Source organism: Gavia stellata, chromosome 5 (assembly GCF_030936135.1).
Source record: "Gavia stellata isolate bGavSte3 chromosome 5, bGavSte3.hap2, whole genome shotgun sequence".
Classification (NCBI taxonomy): domain Eukaryota; kingdom Metazoa; phylum Chordata; class Aves; order Gaviiformes; family Gaviidae; genus Gavia; species Gavia stellata.
This window is the reverse complement of record NC_082598.1, coordinates 24,661,447-24,679,502: the sequence shown is the minus strand read 5'-3', so window position 1 is coordinate 24,679,502 and position 18,056 is coordinate 24,661,447. Positions and strand designations below refer to the sequence as shown.

General features: G+C 42.3%; 1 pseudogene; it reads right to left on the bottom strand.

Annotated features, from left to right (window-relative positions):
* Positions 1 to 1,281: 1,281 nt before the first annotated feature.
* On the bottom strand, positions 1,282 to 1,377 carry LOC132317172 (U6 spliceosomal RNA; annotated as a pseudogene).
* Between the last annotated feature and the right edge of the window lie 16,679 nt (positions 1,378 to 18,056).

Sequence of the window (18,056 nt, the reverse complement as noted above, 5' to 3'; positions counted from 1 at the left end):
GGAAGAACTTGCAAATTCTTGAAGGAAATGGACCAACATTGAGGGAGGCATCCAGTATCTGAGGGAATTAGCCATGTTGGAGGTGATCTATAATGACCAGGCATCCACAGACCCGGATGAAATCCGGTGCACATCGTCCATGTGGCGAGTTTGTATGAAATGCAGTGACATCATACACCCACACCGTGGCGATAATGAGCTGGACAGACACTGAGGCACCAACTATAAATGAACTGGCCAGGCAACTCCGAGAATACGAAGATAACCTTGCTCCCTCCATGTGTGCTTGTGTCTCGGCTGTGGACAGACACAGACTGACCCAAAACATGTTTGAGCAAGCTGAGAAGGGTAGGTTTTTCTCATGCACTCCAACCAAAGCCTCAGCTATTAAGAGTCAGCCTTTTCCTGTTCAAGTGAAAAGGTACCGGTGGCACACAGCACATGCAACCCTGTGGTTCTTCCTGCGTGACCAGGGGGAGGACATGAGGAAGTGGGATGGTCAACGCACCTGGAGACTAGAAGCTCGGGTGCAGGAACCGCAAGGGAAAACAACAGCCAAAAAGCATCCACCCAGGAAAATTACTGCTCCAGTGTCTGTTGGGCAGAGTAAAAGAGCTGACTGTACTTTTGATCCGGATGAAGGGACTTCCATTTTGCACTTACAAAAACCAAGTAATGAAGACTCAGACCAGGAATAGAGGGGCCCTGCCTTCGGCCAGGCGGAGGAAAGGGACAATCAGGTTTACTGGACTGTGTGGATTCGATGGCCTGGCACATCAGCCCCACGGGAGTATAAAGCTCTAGTGGACACCAGTGCACAGTGTACTCTAATTCCATCAGGTTAAAAAGGGGCAGAATCCATCTGTATTTCTGGAGTGACAGAGGGATCCCAAGAACTGTCTCTGTTGGAGGCTGAAGTAAGCCTAACCGGGAATGAGTGGCAAAAGCACCCTATTGTGACTGGCCCAGAGGCTCCGTGTATCCCTGGCATAGACTATCTCAGGAGAGGATACTTCAAAGACCCAAAAGGGTACTGGTGGGCTTTTGGTATAGCTGCCTTGAGTACGGAGGAAATTAAACAGCTGTCTAGCTTGCCTGGTGTCTCAGAGGATCCTTCTGTGGTGGGGTTGCTGCAAGTTAAAATAACAGCAGGTGCCAATTGCTGCCATGACAGTGCACCGGCGACAATATCGCACCAATCGAGACCGCCTGGTTCCCACCCATCAGTTGATCCGTCAACTGGAAAGTCAAGGAGTGATCAGTAAGACTCATTCACCCTTCAAAGGAACGCTTCATGAATTTGCATGTCATCCTTGCGCAGGGGCCATGCTAATCTTCTCTGTATTGATATTTCAGACATCATCCTGTATACCAAAAAGGCTTTAGCCGCTTAGCTTGTTTGATTATGGCACTTGTTTGACATTCATGGATAACCTGTGCAATGGCATCAATAGTCAAGTCCACCCCTCGATCACGAGTCCATTTGTATTTTGCATCTACGTGAGGTACTTTTACAACCAGGTTCTATATTATATATATGTATTATACAGAAAGCAGACATGATTCTTTCCAGCACTTAACTTGACGCCTGACATCGCAAATTACCTTATGAAGTCAGAGTAGATTCTCCACATCAACTTATTTGTAGCATCAGACCTCAATTTTTTTTTATGTTCCCAAAATGCTAAGTCATAACTCATTCCCAATTACATTGCTCTGCCGGTATAAAAAATCTACAGTATGTATGTAAATGTCTTGCTAAGTGCAATCTCTCTCTTTCTGATTTTTTAAAGAAAGACTGTAGTGACCTATCATCAGGCAAAGATTTTAAGCTCCCAGTAAGGCCCACAAATGTGAGAAATCTGAGTATATCGTAAGTCTGAGCAAGGCACATACATGATAATTCCTAATAATGCACCTAAATGCTACAGAGGGGCAGAATTTAAGACACATTACTATTGACTAGCTTTGACAGCTTCCCACTACAGAATACTGTCTTGCAACCTTAGAAATAATAAATGCCTTATTGCAAGATTACATACATTCCTGAAACGCTGAACCACTGGGGAGAGTTGGGGAGTCATAAGGCAAAGAAGCTAACTTAGTTTTAGTGCCATGTTGTAACCTAAATGAGCTGATGAGGCTTAAAATATACAAAAGAGGCAGTAGTGAATATGAATGGAGTAATTTTACCTCTTCACACAAGACTGGAGAGAACAATATTAGGATAGCCATCTGAACAAATACAAGAAGAGAAACTACTGGCTGGATATTAATTTTACAGAAAAGATCTTCAGAACCTACTGTGAATTTTAAGCTGAAAATGAGTGAAGGGCTGTGCTGTTGTAAAAATCAAATATGTTACTGTAAGGGATAACAAGACTGTTAAGTAATCCTTATGCCCTGTTCAGCATTAGGAAGGTCTTATGTGGAGCATTGTGCCCCATTTTAGTTAGAAAATTTACTTTCTAGTGGTAAAGATAGTTAAGCGTTGGGATAGATTGCCTAGAGATGTTACAGACTCTCCAGTGGCAGAAGTCTTTAAGAACAAGTTAGATAAACTGGGATCAAGAATATGTACAGCTGATCCTGCCCTGGAGTAGTGGATGAACTGGATGACTTTGCCTAGTATCTTCCCAGCCCTATTTTGTATGAATACTATGAATTTACAATTATGTGAATAAAACGTACAGTTCTGATAGGATGTTGAAATATAGGAGAAAGTACAGAAAAGCTGAAAAATTCATGTTGAAGAAGTAACATTTTAGTAAGATATTTAAAGGAGCTTAGGCTACTTTTGCAAAGAAGTTGAATAGTATCTTGATTATTCTGTTGAAGATGAAAAATACTGGTAGAGAAAATTCTAATTCTGAAACCATCCTTAGGTAGGTAGAGAAACATAACAAAAAAATCACTGGCTAGAAGCTAGACAAGACTGGAAATAATGCCAAGGTGTTAAGAAGATGTTAAGCATTGAGGCAAACTAGCAAAAGCCCACACCAGGATTTGAGGGAGAGACCTTTCTGAAAGATGTGTTTCGGGGAAGGTTCACTTCAGCAAAGACACAATATCTAAGTATAGGAAATACATACATTTTGGTATGCTGGAAATCAGATTAGATTAGATTATCTCATGGTCCCTTCCAACTTTATATGATAATTAACCTATGCAATACTCCTCTGATACGCCTTGGTGTATTCAAAGCTTGATTTTCAATTTTCTGGAAAGTCTTTAAGACTACAGCAGTATCAACACCACCTCAAACACTAGCTTTCTATTAGGAACAGAAGAAAACAAAAGGTTGAAAATTCTTTCTGCGAGAAAAATAACAAAGTCTGATATTTCCTATTTTGTGCAATATCTCAATCCTAATTCACAGAGCATAAAAGAACTGTTTGCAGGGTATGGAACAATTCCTTCTGTTTCGGGAAGAAAAAAAAATTCCATATGCTTGCAAGGCAAAGTATGTAATCTGCCTTGAAATTGCCAATATTTAAGAGATTATATGTGAACTTTTATTTTTTGTCTCAGCGCAGGCCCCATTATAGGGAAGATGAAGTTGGGCCCAGAGGGGAAAAAATAAATAAGCAAATCCCCTATTATTGGCATTGGTTTCACTGGCATTGCAAGTTTTCAGTGTTTCTCAGGATCAGGTCCCTACTTTTTATATTCATCTTCCTGGAAATATCTTTGTAAGTCTAATTAGTCTTTAACTTGGAAATGACAGCAGGGGAGTTATTCTTTCTAAAAAACAGAAAACAAGCTTGCATCTGTTTTTCTCCCCAAACTAGCAGAGCTCTGTGCTTAACAAGAATAAAAATAAATGATTAATTTCATGCCCTCAAAAGAAACCCAACAAACCAACAACAAAAGCCTTGCTGTTTCAGTGCATTACAAGGAGATATCTTTACTTGCCTAGAAGATACCAGAATTTTTTAGCAATGGAAATTCCAGTGGGATGGGATGGTTAAACCCCATGCTGTATTTTCCAGTTCTATTGTCATAAGCTATATCCATATGCAATTTTCTCACCTTTTGCATTTTAGGCATAGTCTGCATTTTTCTTTGCCGTTTGTCCATGTGGGCACAATTGGAGGCATATTCTTTCAAACCAGATATTCTACTGTAATGCATAGTAAGGAGAGAGATTATTTTTAAATGAAAGTTTGTCATTATACCCTCATTAATATATTCATAAAGTCAATATTCCTATAGACTCTCTGACCTTCAAAAAAATTCTGAATACTGTAGATTAAGAATTCAATGGATACTTACGGAAAGAATGTAGTTGTGATTCCAACCCTGTTAGGTAATACAAGAGAAAGAGAAACATTGCACTGAATGAAGGGTTAAATCACTGACGGTCCCTGGCTGAGACACTACTGTGATACATAAAAGCTTTACTTGCATAGTTTTAGTTACTCCTTGAGCAGAATTGATAATAGGATGTTTCAAGATGTGTAACTCCCTCCCTGATAAGATCAAATGGGCCTTGAGGTAGCTCGTTAACATTCCGAGGCCAAAGGATGGATAAGCCAATCCCATGACTATGTATGGACAAAGGAAGCCCGAAGTTCAACTAGCAGACAGTGTGAGGAAGACTATGAATGACCACCGGAGGGTGAAAAGACCCTAACCCTAATTTTACTGCGCATGCTTGGACTATGCAAATGAATTCCAGGAACTCATCCACATAAGACCAGATAAGACCAGCCTTTGTAGAAATCTGATGAATATGTATGATTTTTCTGTATATGAACTGAGGTGCTTTGCTAACCCGTTGGAGCACTCCTGGTGGACGAATCCCCAGTGCTGCCCAGCGCTGTATTAAAGAATGCCTGCTTAATAACAAACTAGTTGTTATTGAGTTATTAATCTCGGAAACCCATCCCGATCGCGGGCTCGGTACCGACTTTGTTGTTTCAGCACAGAGGAGGAACAGTCCTCATGAACTGAAAGAAAATACATACACATGCAACATTCGATAGCGGAGAGATGCCATGAATGCTTATGGAAGATAATGACATCTGCTGCCATTCTATACAGAAAACAGGTATCTAAAAAAATCGGCAGGATCTCAAGGGAATAATGATTAGATTCTTTTTGGCTTTGCAGTTTTTGACAAATAAAGGCCAGTATTTACCTATTCAGAAAAACCCACTACTACCTTCTCAGGCTAACAAATTTAGATCTAATTAATCTGCACAGAGTATATCTTTCTTTACTGTGTATTGTTTTCGGTTCCAATGATAATTTCGCTGTTTCTATAGCTCTATAGAAAACATTACTCCATAAATTTGTCATGATAGATTATTCCCACTGGTATTCCTTAAAAAGCATGTCAAACTGAAGTCTGAGGAAGTTCTGTACGCATGTTTGACTCAGAAGTCTCTCTCCATTAACAGGAAGCAATTGTTTCTGTTAATTTGGAAGCAATATAAGCACAGTAAACCCAGAATAAATATTTTAATTCCTCTATAGACCCTGCTATACTTTCTTCAGTCAAGAAAAGGATCCAAGACTTTGACTGACCAATAAACCCCTACAACGGTAAAACGCTCAGAGGAGATGGGCAAGGGAGATGAGCCCACGAAGCTCAGGGAGTAATGCAGGCTGTGACTGACCACAGCTGTTGCAAAGAGGCTGACCGTATCTCGACACAAAAGGGACCGGAGGGCGGCCTTTGTTTTTGCTAAACGGCTATCAGGAGTTGAGTGGATCAACAGGTGGTGCAAATGTTTCTCCCTGAATTCATTAAAGGAGTGTGAATGTCTCCCTGAGTTAGCCAGACCGGCACGGGGGAGGAGGGGGAGTGAATACGTGGCTCCACTTAAGATCATGCATAAAAAAATCCAACAACGAGAAAAAGTATTTTGAAGAGTGCAAGGAGCTTGAGCTGGCTGGTATTCCTTCCTGGCGACGCCCAGTGTCGTGACAGCGAGCGTGTAATAGAGACCGGTAATGGGAATCACGTCGGTACTGTGACAGAACTGTGTGTTGCAATCGCTATGTATTTCGTTAAGTGTAATTTACACTTGTAATTGTGATTTCAGCATATTTTGTATCACTCCGCTAAATTAGACACCCCATGGAACATCAGCTGTCTTGAAAGAGGTAAATTTGATATTAAACATTACACCCTCCGCGCACTGAATATCTGAAAGAACCAGGTCAGAGAATATTGGACTGACAAAGACTGCTCTTAGTGTTTCACAGTATGAGAGGCTGTGTAATGCATTGATCCTGGGACTATTAATTTTACAGTTTGTTGTAGCATACTTATTTCCCTTTTTCTAGACATATGAGATAACAACAGCTTTATGGATATGAAGTGCTAATGAATACATTAATTCAGTGTTTCATGTTCATTAACGTTAAATATATTAATAGAGAGTTGAACTATTTTAGAGAAGTTAAAAAGTAGCAATGCACAGTCCATTTGCTTCACCCACTACAGGAGCATACGCATGGTAGCCGAAACAGAGCCTATGCCAGCTCGGCATTAAGAATGTGTTAATCAGCGTATCGCTAATCCTAGTTTGCCTTGAACCTGAATATAAGCATGCTAAAAGAGTGTAACCAGCTGGAGTGTGTAAGCACTCCGCAGCAGCGCGATGGCAAAGCCAGCGGCGGCTCTGCATAGGCGCGGGGGAATGCGATCGCCAAAGGGCAAACGGGGGCGGGAGCCGCTGCCCGCGGGAGGCGTCGGGGGCACCGCCGGCGGGCAGGGACAGCCCAGGCGGGGGGGCTGCGGGCGGCGGGGCAGCGCCCGTGCGCGGGAGGGAGGGGGGCAACAGCCTAGAAAGGTCGGGCGTAAGCGAGGGAACCCAGAGAAGGAAGAGAAGAGGGAAGACCTCGGCTCCCACCGCAGCGGTGCCGGGCTCCCGCCGCTTCACCTGCACGGCTCCCGCCGCCAGCCGTCTGGGCCGCAGCCAGCGGGGCCAGCGACCCGCGGGCCTCCGAGGGACCGTGTGCTCACAGCCAGTCTGGCAGAGGGGATAAAGACAGAGGTTCGTATTTGTAGTGATGGTGCTGCTTAATATTGTGTAGGAATTGGCCATCAGCAGTAAGTGTGCTCGTCATGAAGGAATTTTGTAAGGCTTGGTGTGAAAGTTCGAAGTGGCCTCATTTGACGATCCCATCACATTAATCTCTAACTTTTTAAATTATATATATATATATGTCCGTACATGCATTTGCAGGAACGTTTTATGTGTTCTAACGTAAATAATTTGTAGACTGCTGTATCTGTCTTGCTCCTGTGTACTTCACACCATCAGCAATTAACTGCTATGCTTCACTTTTCTGCCGACATGGAGGACTCTGAGTCCTGTACCCGGTTCCGTGTGTGAACTGTACCTATGGACACGACACCCGAACAGCTGCAAAAAGCTTTCCCAAATGTGGCACAAGATGTGGAAGGATTCATAACGTTTTGAATATGTGTGAATAGAGCTCCAAGTGGTGGTGTTAGACAGTTGGGGGTGTTTAAGTTTTTTTGGAAGTGCTGCATATGTTTATTTGAATTCTTAAAGAGAGCACTCGCTTGGAGTCGGCTCTTTTTTCTTTTTTTTTTTTTCTTTCCTGTTGATAGTTTTTCTGTCAGAGTTAAGAAGCCTGTTTGGAAATATCTTGTGAATAGATTGTCATACTCCACAATCTTTCTGTTGTGGCCTAAGCTTTGTCCATTGTAAAAAAACAAAAACAAACAAACAAAAAAAAAACCCCACAAACCACCCCACAAAATAAAACCACACCCCGAAACTTGCAATGAGGGCATTGAATGTCCGGCTGAACTAATCAGCCCTGGGGGGGGGAAGCTAGGAGCATTTTGTTAGTTCAGGTAGTCCTCTATTGTTTTACCTGGATGGAAGAGTGTGTGTCATCAAGGCCTGGATTTCCCTTTTTACTGAGGTGAAATCTCACAGTGAACTGAGAATGAAAGATTTCTCCAGGCAGCAGAAGTCCCCCACCAAGAGGGGACTGAGGAGCTTGACTGGGCCTAGAAACAGGATTCTGTTTTTCAGCTACTTCTTCAAAGTATCAGGTCTGCCTTCCCAAAGTGCCTGGGGACAGGAGGAGCCGGAGAGGAGATGCAGTAACGTGCTACAAAACTGAGAAAAACTTGTAGGAAGGCCCCGGACTCCGACCTCTTGCCGAACAGGTAATTAGCCCTCCGGAGTTGTGGAAAGGCCTGCCATGGCCTTGTGTTTTCTTTTTGGGATACAAAATGGTTCCTTCAAGGCAGGAATCCCCGCAGAACTGACATGTGACCAAAGTGCCTGGGTCAGCCGTTTGCAGCATTATTCCTAGGTCCAGAGGAACAACGGGAAGGGGGATTTGGCCCCTCCTGTTTTCCTGTCACATCCACCACTTGGCGCTTTAGTGCGCCTGTCTGAGGGATGGCACCCGTGTTTCCAGCCTCAGGAACGCAGGTTCGGCCGAAACCCGAGGTGGAGGTGGCTTCTCCCGGCGGCACCATGAACCCCTCCAGCTGCGGGATGGGTAGGGTAGGCAGCAGGGGCGGCAGCCCCCCCATCTCCCCTGGCCCCGGGCAGGCGGCGGGTCAGAGGGCAGCTGGGGAGTGGTGGGGCGAGTCCCAGCGGCTCCTGATTTCTCTGCTTGTTTTTAAAGACTGTGGGTTTAATGCTGTGGTACCTACAATGTGCTGTAAGAAATTATGGTGAGGACATGCTGTGCATTTAAGTTACACCGCCTAGAAAAGGAGAATAAATGTGTGGTCAAATCGGGTAGAAAGTTCCTCCTTCTTGAAGTCAAAATGATTTTGAAACTTTCAAAGTTTTCTGTCTCTGTTCTGCCAGTGCATCTGCACGTGCTTCCCTCCACCACACGACTCGCCTGCCTCTGCCCTAAGCTAGCTCTTGCAGTAGTGTGCTCAGCATGCCTTCCTCTTAAAGGCTGAGATACCATAACATACTATATTTTTAAATATTACTTGCAGTTGGTATCAGAGGAGTCTAGTGCAAGTGACAGTATTTGCTGTCCAAGAGTTTTTATGTATTTTTCCGAAGCTGACCTCATAAGAAGCTGCCACACTGGCGGAGACCAGAGACCCACTATCTCGTTTCCTTGACTCTGACAGTTTGGTATTAATAGATTTCCAGCTGTCGCAGCTGGAAAAGCACTCAGATATTGATACCAGAGCCTTAAACAATTTAGTTAGCATACAAAGAACAGACCCCTTTGTGCAAACTTTGTACAAATAAGAAGATTTTGTGTCAGATGAACTGAAATATTAATTAGTTTTCCTGGAAATGGGCTGGCTGTGATGTCTGGTTGCTTTGGGTTATGTTGACGTTGTTTACCTTGAGATAAACAGTGTACTGAGATACAGCACCCTGGAGGAGCTTCTGGGAGGATGAAAGGTTAAAGGTCTTCTGAAAACAACTGATATACAACCTTGAGACTTGGTGTTGTTTACATACCAAACAGCAAAGTCAGTGAAATGCCCCAAATGGGTGTCCTAAGGCTGACCTACCTCATTATAATGTGAAAACCACACCTCCTAGCTAGAAAAGCCCCCAACCCAAATAAGCCCCTTCCTCTCTGGGCATGCATAGTGAATTAAGAGAACTGTATTGTTAAGGTGAAGTAAGAAAGGTGCTAACCAACAGTTAGTTAAGGGGTGGGACCAGTAGGCGTAACTAACTTTGTTAACTGTTTAAATACTTGTCATGATTTCAACTGGGTGTGCGTGTTTGGGGGAGAAATATCCCCCATGCATCCAGTGCTGCAGTAAACCAATGTCAGCTTTCTAAACTGTCATTTGGTTTGGAGAGTTTTCTTGGTTACAATTTTTTGGTAACAGAATTTAGTGACCCAGATGGTGTAGACTGAGTACAACCATATGATTAGGTTAATGTCTAGATAATGGTGACACTGTTCAATTTAGATCTGATTACTTTGTATGCTTTATTAATCACCAACCTCCAGAGGAGGGATTGATGAGAGGGACTTCAAGGAGACATCTTGTAACAAGGAAGATAACAAGGATAGAAGAATGCCACTGGCATGAAGTCAGCAAAATCCACTGTAACTGGGGTAGAGTTAAAGGCGGCAGGGCGAGATCAGGACCACCGACTCAATTGAGGGTCTATGCCAATTGCCCCTCTCCCCACTTGTCAAGAGCATGCATGCTGATTTACATGGCAAGTGAAGCTAATTTAAATATAACAAACCAATAGCAAGCGATGTGGTGATCACTAACCAATGAATGTAAATTTGGGCCAGTTTTCCATTGTTTTTGCTAATCATGTAACAGGGTAAGTATGTTGTAATTCCTTCGTGTGGTGTGCTAGCTTTGTGGTAATTACCCCCTAGCACCCATCTTGGCACAAACGTGAAACAAATAAATATCTTGACTCTGTGTGTAAGGTTGGCCTATTGCACACCGGGTACCAGACCCCGCTTATGGGACAACAATGGGACAAGCTCTCCTGAGTCTTGACAGACCAGAGGAAAAGTGAGGACTCCAGCGCACACCGGAGTATTTTTGGGGAGGCCCTCCGATTCCCTGGTCAGGTGAGTTTCTGTGACAGCTGCCTGGGAGATTAACGATATTGGTTATAAGCATTGCTATTGGTTGCTTACAAGTAAGTTGTATCTGAATAAAGTATGTGTTGTTGAGGTATTGATATTGGAAGTGCACTATTGTGTAATCCGTACGCTACTATAGCGATGCCCGCAGTCCAGATTTTGGTTTGGGTACATGTACGTGGTAACTTTGTATAATCCTGGGAAATACTTACCTTGTGTAAGGTTACTTTGGGAAGGTTGAGCAACACGGAATGTTTAACTCTATATAAGGCACTAAGGGGTAGCATGTCAGGGATAATTTTGTTTCCACACTCTGGTCTGTTTTCTGGTTTGTTGAGCGCACGCCATATTAAAAATTAGTGTGGAAACACTGGTTTGATTTTTGGTACAGAAAGAGTAACTTTGAAACTTTGTATAAGTGGAGCTGCACAGTCTACTGAAGGGGGAATTCTTAATGCTCTCCCTTAGGTTGTATATTAAAACATTAGAGCAAGTTTGGGGGTGATGCTCTCACTCGGAAAAAGCTGGTAGAATATTGTAATCATTGGTGGCCCTTGTATACTCTGGTTGATCAGGAAAAATGGCCTAAGAACGGAAGTATATACTACAATACCGTGTTGCAATTAATGCTGTTTTGTAGATGTGGAGGAAAATGGGATGAGATGCTGTTATGTGAATTTGTTTTTTGCATTATGGGATAATTATGATATACATAAGTAGTGTGGCTTGATTGCAAGTGAAAGTGGTGTATTGGCACTAGGGGCAGAAAATAAGAAAGCGCCTAACCATTGTTGTTCAGCATGTAGCATCGGCAGGCAATGCAATAATTATAAGGAGAAACGGGAAGAAGAGAACGTTGAGATGTTGCTTGGACCAAGAAGGGGTAATGGGGCATGGAGAAATGAGCAGGATATGGCAGCGCAGGTCAAAGGGGAGCGAGCAGAAGGCAAAGGGAACAAAAGAATAGTGATTTGGATAGGTCCAATGAGGAAGAAGTTTTCAGTCCGGTAGGGAAATACTCAGAACATACAAGACCCTCTCAGGCAAGTGGTAGGACCAGATAGACCAGTTTGGGTAAAAGTGCCCTTTTCTGTATCAGATCTAAAGGCTTGGAAAGATATGGCAGGCATATATAGGGAGGACACCAGACGGGTAGCAAAGGTTATGGAAACTATAGTTGAAAATCAGGATCCAGATTGGAAGGATCTGCAAGTTATCTTGAACAACTTGGTGTTTTACGAGGAAAGAAGAAATGTTATGGCTAAAGCTAAAGAGGAGGCGGAACAAGTGCATGTTCAAGTCACACAAGCAGGACGGATAGAGGATCATTTCCCCTCCAACAACCCTAATTGGGATCCCAAGGTCCCTGCTCAAAGGTTTATTTGAATACCAATGAGTGATTTTTGTATGGTATTCGGAATGCTATTCCGAAGTCTAAGAATTGGTCTAAATTGTATCAGGTCATTCAAGGAAAAAAATGAGGATCCCTTTTCTTTCTTGTAAAGACTAATGGAGCCTGTGAGAAAATATACTGATTTGAATCCAGATAATGAGGCAGGTGCTATATCAGCCCACATTTTTATGGGACAATCTAGCGCAGACATAAAACAAAAACTACAGAAGTTAGAGGGGGCAGATGCCCACTCATTGGATAAAATGTTAGAAAATGCCTGGAAAGTATATGACAATAGAGAAAAGGTGGAAGAAGAAAAGCAGAGAAAAGAAAAGCTTAAAGATAGTAGGATACTGGCAGCAGCTATAGCCCAGAAAATGTGTAGGGTCAGAGGGCAGGGCTATCGGGGCCTGCAGGGGAGAAGGTTTCCCTGTGGAGCACAAAGGGCCGGAATACCATTGGAGAAAGATCAATGTGCTTTCTGCAAGCAGAAAGGACACTGGCAAAGGGAGTGTCCACAGTTAAGTCGACAGGGCCTTGAGGAAATGCTGAGGCAAGCTGTTAACATGATGATGTTAGATTCAGATTGAGGAGGACTGGGGGAAGAATCGGAACCCTCCCCAACAGAACCCCTGGTTATAATAAGGTTGGGGAATGAGTAAGTAAAAATTACTTTTGAAAAAGGGAAAATCCAAATCTATATTCCTGAAAAGAAAGCTTTGAATGCCCAAGTTTTTATGTTACAGAAGGGAGCCGACTTACAGGAGATATCAGAAGAAGTTGAAAACGCTGTAACACCTCTTATACGGGCTTCAGGGACACCAGGATGATCTCGAGCAGAACCGCTAATCACCCAGTTGAAACCAGACGCCAGACTGGTAAGATGGAAGCAGTACCCAATTAAATTAGAAGCAAGAAAAGGATTAGAACAATTCATAAATTTTGGGTTATTAAAAGAATGCCAATCAGAATACAATACCCTGATCTTGCCAATTAAAAAGCCGCATTCAGAAGAATATAGATTGGTTCAGGACTTAAGGGCTATAAATCATATCATGCAGCATGTCCACCTGGTAGTGGCAAACCCGTATACTCTCTTGACCACACTGAAGGAACCAGACAAATGGTTTACTGCATTGGATCTGAAAGATGCGTTCTTTTGCCTTCTGCTAGCTGCTAGGAGTCAGGAACTGTTCACTATCGAATGGGAAAGACCTAAGACTGGTAGAAAAACTCAGTTGCACTGGACAGTATTACCACAAGGATTTAAGAGTAGCCCTACAATCTTTGGAAATCAATTAGCCAAAGAATTAGAAGACTGGCCAAAGATGCATAAAAATATCACCTTGCTGCAGTATGTAGATGACATCCTGCTAGCAGCAAGTAACAAGGAGGATTCCATACAAATGACAATACACCTCCTAAACGTTTTGGGGCTGGCAGGGTACAAGGTGTCCTGGAAAAAAGCACAGATCACCCAGCAGGAAGTAATGTATTTGGGGTTCACAGTTTCCCAGGGCTAGCGTAGTCTTGGAACTGAAAGGAAAGAGGCTATTTGTCAAATCCCAGAACCCAAATCGAAACAAGAGCTCAGATCGTTTCTCAGAATGGCCAGATGGTGTCGCCTATGTATAATGAATTTTGGACTCGCTGTCAAACCCCTATATGAAGTTGTACAAGGGGAAGGAAACCTCCTTCTTTGAACTCAGGAGTGCAGAGATGCATTTACAAAATTGAAACAGGCCTTAATGAGAGCTCCAGCTCTAGGCCTCCCAAATTTGGAAAAACCATTTGTATTATTTGTATGTGAAAGACTGCATATTGCCTTAGGGGTATTGGCCCAGAGACTGGGATCATGGAAAAGACCCATGGGGTATTTTTCAAAACAGTTAGCAAAGGATGGCCAGCATGCCTCCGAGCAGTGGTGGCTACAGTACTACTGATTCACAAGGCCAGAAAATTGACACATGGACAAAAGCTAATTGTATTTGTGCCCCATGCAGTTACAGTAGAGCTAGAACAAAAAGGACTGGTTGTCACCAAGTCGGATGCTGAAATATCAAGTCATTCTTTTGGAACAAGATGATGTGGAGCTGAAAGTAACCACGATTTGAATCCAGCAACCTTTCTAACTATTGATCCTGGTGGGGAAGAATTAACTCACTATTGTCTGCAAACAATGGAACAGACGTACTCCAGTAGAGTAGACCTGAAAGACATGCCAATGGAAAATGCGGACTGGGACCTGTTCATAGATGGTAGCAGCTTTATGTGGAACAAAATGCAGAAAGCAGGTTACACAGTGGTAACCATTAAGGAAGTAATTGAGGCCAAAGCTCTGTCATCCAACACTTCAGCCCAGAAAGCAGAGCTCATAGCCTTGCTAAGAGCACTAGAACTTTCAAAAGGCAAAACTGTTAATATATGGACAGATTCAAAATTTGCCTTTGGAGTGGTCCATGCCCATGGAGCTATTTGAAAAGAACGGGGACTCCTAACATCTCAAGGATCCCCAGTCAAATATGGGCCAATGATCCAACAATTATTACAAGCAATTAATCTGCTTCAATTAGTGGCAATTATGCATTGCGAAGTGCAGCAATTTGGAAATAGCCCAGTGCAGATAGGAAACCGTATGGCAGATAAAGCTGCAAAAGAGGTAGCTGAAGGTCAAATATTGCTAGTTTCGCTGGAAAAGGTCCAGAGGTTGGGATCTAAGAGTCCACAGTGTATACCAGAAGACAACCAATTGGCTAATTTACTGAAGGCAAATAAAACCCAAGAAGGGTGGTGGGTGACTCCTTCACATCACATAATAGTTACACAGGAAATTATGTGTGAATTGGCTAATAGACAACACTAAGAAACTTACTGGGGAATTGAGACAATAGTGGAAGCATTGAAAACACAAGTGCTAAGTGTACGAATGACTGGAATAGTCAAAAGTATAGTGAAGAAATGTGAATTATGCCTGAATAACAATCCTCACGTACCCTGAAGACCTTTACCGGGGTGACAAAAAGAGGAAGCAGTCCAGGAGACTGTTGGCAAATAGAGTTTTCCGAATTACTGTGGCAAAATAGATACCGGTATCTTTTAGTAATGTTTGACACTTTTTCAGGCTGGCTGGAAGCTTTCCCTTGTCGCACCAACAAGGCAAAAGAAGTAGCAAAAGAGTTACTTAAGGAAATAATACTGAGATTTGGGGTACCCATAGGAGTGTCTTTGGATAGGGGTCTACACTTCATAGCAGAAGCTGTTCAAAGCTTAGCTAAAGCATTAGGGGTAAAATGGGATCTCCATACCCCATGGAGACCTCAGTCAAGTGGGAAAGTAGAAAGAATGAATCAAAGCCTAAAAAGACAAATAAGTAAAATTTGCCAAGAGGCTCAGATAAGTGGCTGGATGCTTTACCCTTAGGTTTGCTACGAGTACGCATCCAGCCTAAAACTAAAGAAAATGTTAGTCCTTTTGAGATCATATACAGTAAACCTTATCAGGTGACAGAAACAGGACTTAATCCTGAAATAGTAGGAAAAGATTACCTGAAAGAGTATGTCATCTTTCTAGGAAAGGTTCTGTCCTCTCTCCACAGGTATGTCACTGTGAGTGTACCACTATCCCTGGATGTGCCTGTGCATCTATACCAATGCAGAGACTGGGTGTATCTGAGGACATGGTGAGACAAACTGTTGAAGGAGAAGTGGAAAGGATCTCTCCAGATTTTACTCGCCACCTACAGAGCTGTCAAGCTTGAAGGATTCACTCCGTGGATACATCACAGCAGGATCAAGCCAGCCACATCACCACAATGGACTGTCAAACAAGAAGGACCTTTACGCTTAAAGTTAACTTGGGAATAATGAAGTTCTGGGTTATATTTCTTGCAGTGATGTCAGGAAGTGTAGAAATTGATACAGGCAGAGAGGCCAGTGCAGACTTAAATGAAAACTTAATTCTAACTTTAATACAAGGGTTTGGTAGAATGCGTAATCTTATCAGTGTTGCAGCATGTATCCCAATTCCTCATTCGGCTAGTCAGCCCATCCCATGGGGTATTATACCGGTAAACTCATCTTTACTAGAGGAATATAATGATATCACAAAAGCTGGTCTTTCATATTATATAAATAAGGAAGGCAAATGTAAGAAAAAGCAAGCTTCAAAACTACCCACTGGAGACACCATTTACTGGCATCTCAATGCAAGCTGCCAAAATCCAGCACGCCTTCCGGATGGTGGCTCATTGTGTTGGAATTATGGCCCCGACAACTCAGTACAACAAATTCTTAATAACGCCTTAACTGAAAATATAACCGCTACCCCAGAATGTCTAAAATTTGGGAAGGAACTCAAAACTTGGATCAAGCCTTTAGGAGGGTAGTGGAAGTATATAGCAAAGGTAGATTGGTGCTTTAATTGGGGCATGAAGCCTATTTACAATATTAGCAGAACCAATTGAGGTGCCCCAATGTCTTAAATTATAGTGAAATATCGATCTTAAATTCTACTTTGATGATGATGGAATATTGTAAGAAACAAAACTTCTCAAATGGAGATTGTAGACAAGAAATTCCATCCCCAGGTTACACGACATGGATCATGTCAGATGGATATTGGACTACCCGACTGGCTTAGTACAGTAACTAGACAAGTAACTTTAGGATTATTGACCCTATGTCCTACATGGGAAAAACAAAAAAGTCCAATCAAAGCCTGTTATTTGGGACAAATTAAAAGAGATTCTGAAACAGAAGAAGACCTTGATGCTTGGACAGGGCCTTCTGCAGCAGTACAACTTGATTGGGGATTCTGAACTATTATTATTCTATTATCAGAACTAATGGCTTTAGAAAATCAAATATTAATAGAGAATCTGACTTGGCAAGTAGAAACTTTCTCAAGAGCCACTCAAAAAGGATTCCAGATTATTAATAAACAGGTCCAAGCTAATACTAAAATGACTCCACAAAATAGGCTAGCCTTAGACTTTCTATTAGTTAAAAAAAAGGGGTGTGTGGATATATTAAGTTAGACAACACTGCTGTATCCACATCCCAAATATCACCGATAATCTGCCAGAACAATTTGATGAAATGAGAAAAATAGCAGAAGACAGCAGCATGATCAGGGAGGCAGCGGAAAATAATTGGCTCAACAAAATCCTCCAACAATTAGGTGGATGGTCTCTAAAAGGATGGTTAGCCATGTTGTTGGAAGGAATAATTTGTGTAGCTGTAATTGTAGTTATTGTAGGAATCTGCATAAGTTGTAATAAGAGAACCATTGAGAAAAATATATGGAAGTAGTAAGAAAACCTAACTACTTCCAAAGGGGGGATTGATACCAGAGCCTTAAACAATTTAGTTAGCATACAAAGAACAGACCCCTTTGTGCAAACTTTGTACAAATAAGTTAAGAAGATTTTGTGTCAGATGAACTGAAATATTAATTAGTTTTCCTGGAAATGGGCTGGCTGTGATGTCTGGTTGCTTTGGGTTATGTTGACGTTGTTTACCTTGAGATAAACAGTGTACTGAGATACAGCACCCTGGAGGAGCTTCTGGGAGGATGAAAGGTTAAAGGTCTTCTGAAAACAACTGATATACAACCTTGAGACTTGGTGTTGTTTACATACCAAACAGCAAAGTCAGTGAAATGCCCCAAATGGGTGTCCTAAGGCTGACCTACCTCATTATAATGTGAAAACCACACCTCCTAGCTAGAAAAGCCCCCAACCCAAATAAGCCCCTTCCTCTCTGGGCATGCATAGTGAATTAAGAGAACTGTATTGTTAAGGTGAAGTAAGAAAGGTGCTAACCAACAGTTAGTTAAGGGGTGGGACCAGTAGGCGTAACTAACTTTGTTAACTGTTTAAATACTTGTCATGATTTCAACTGGGTGTGCGTGTTTGGGGGAGAAATATCCCCCATGCATCCAGTGCTGCAGTAAACCAATGTCAGCTTTCTAAACTGTCATTTGGTTTGGAGAGTTTTCTTGGTTACGATTTTTTGGTAACATTCTTACATATTACAATTAAAGTTACGGTGATGTAGTATGAGAATTATGTAAACAGCATAATAGAACTTCATGGGTTCATGAAAGA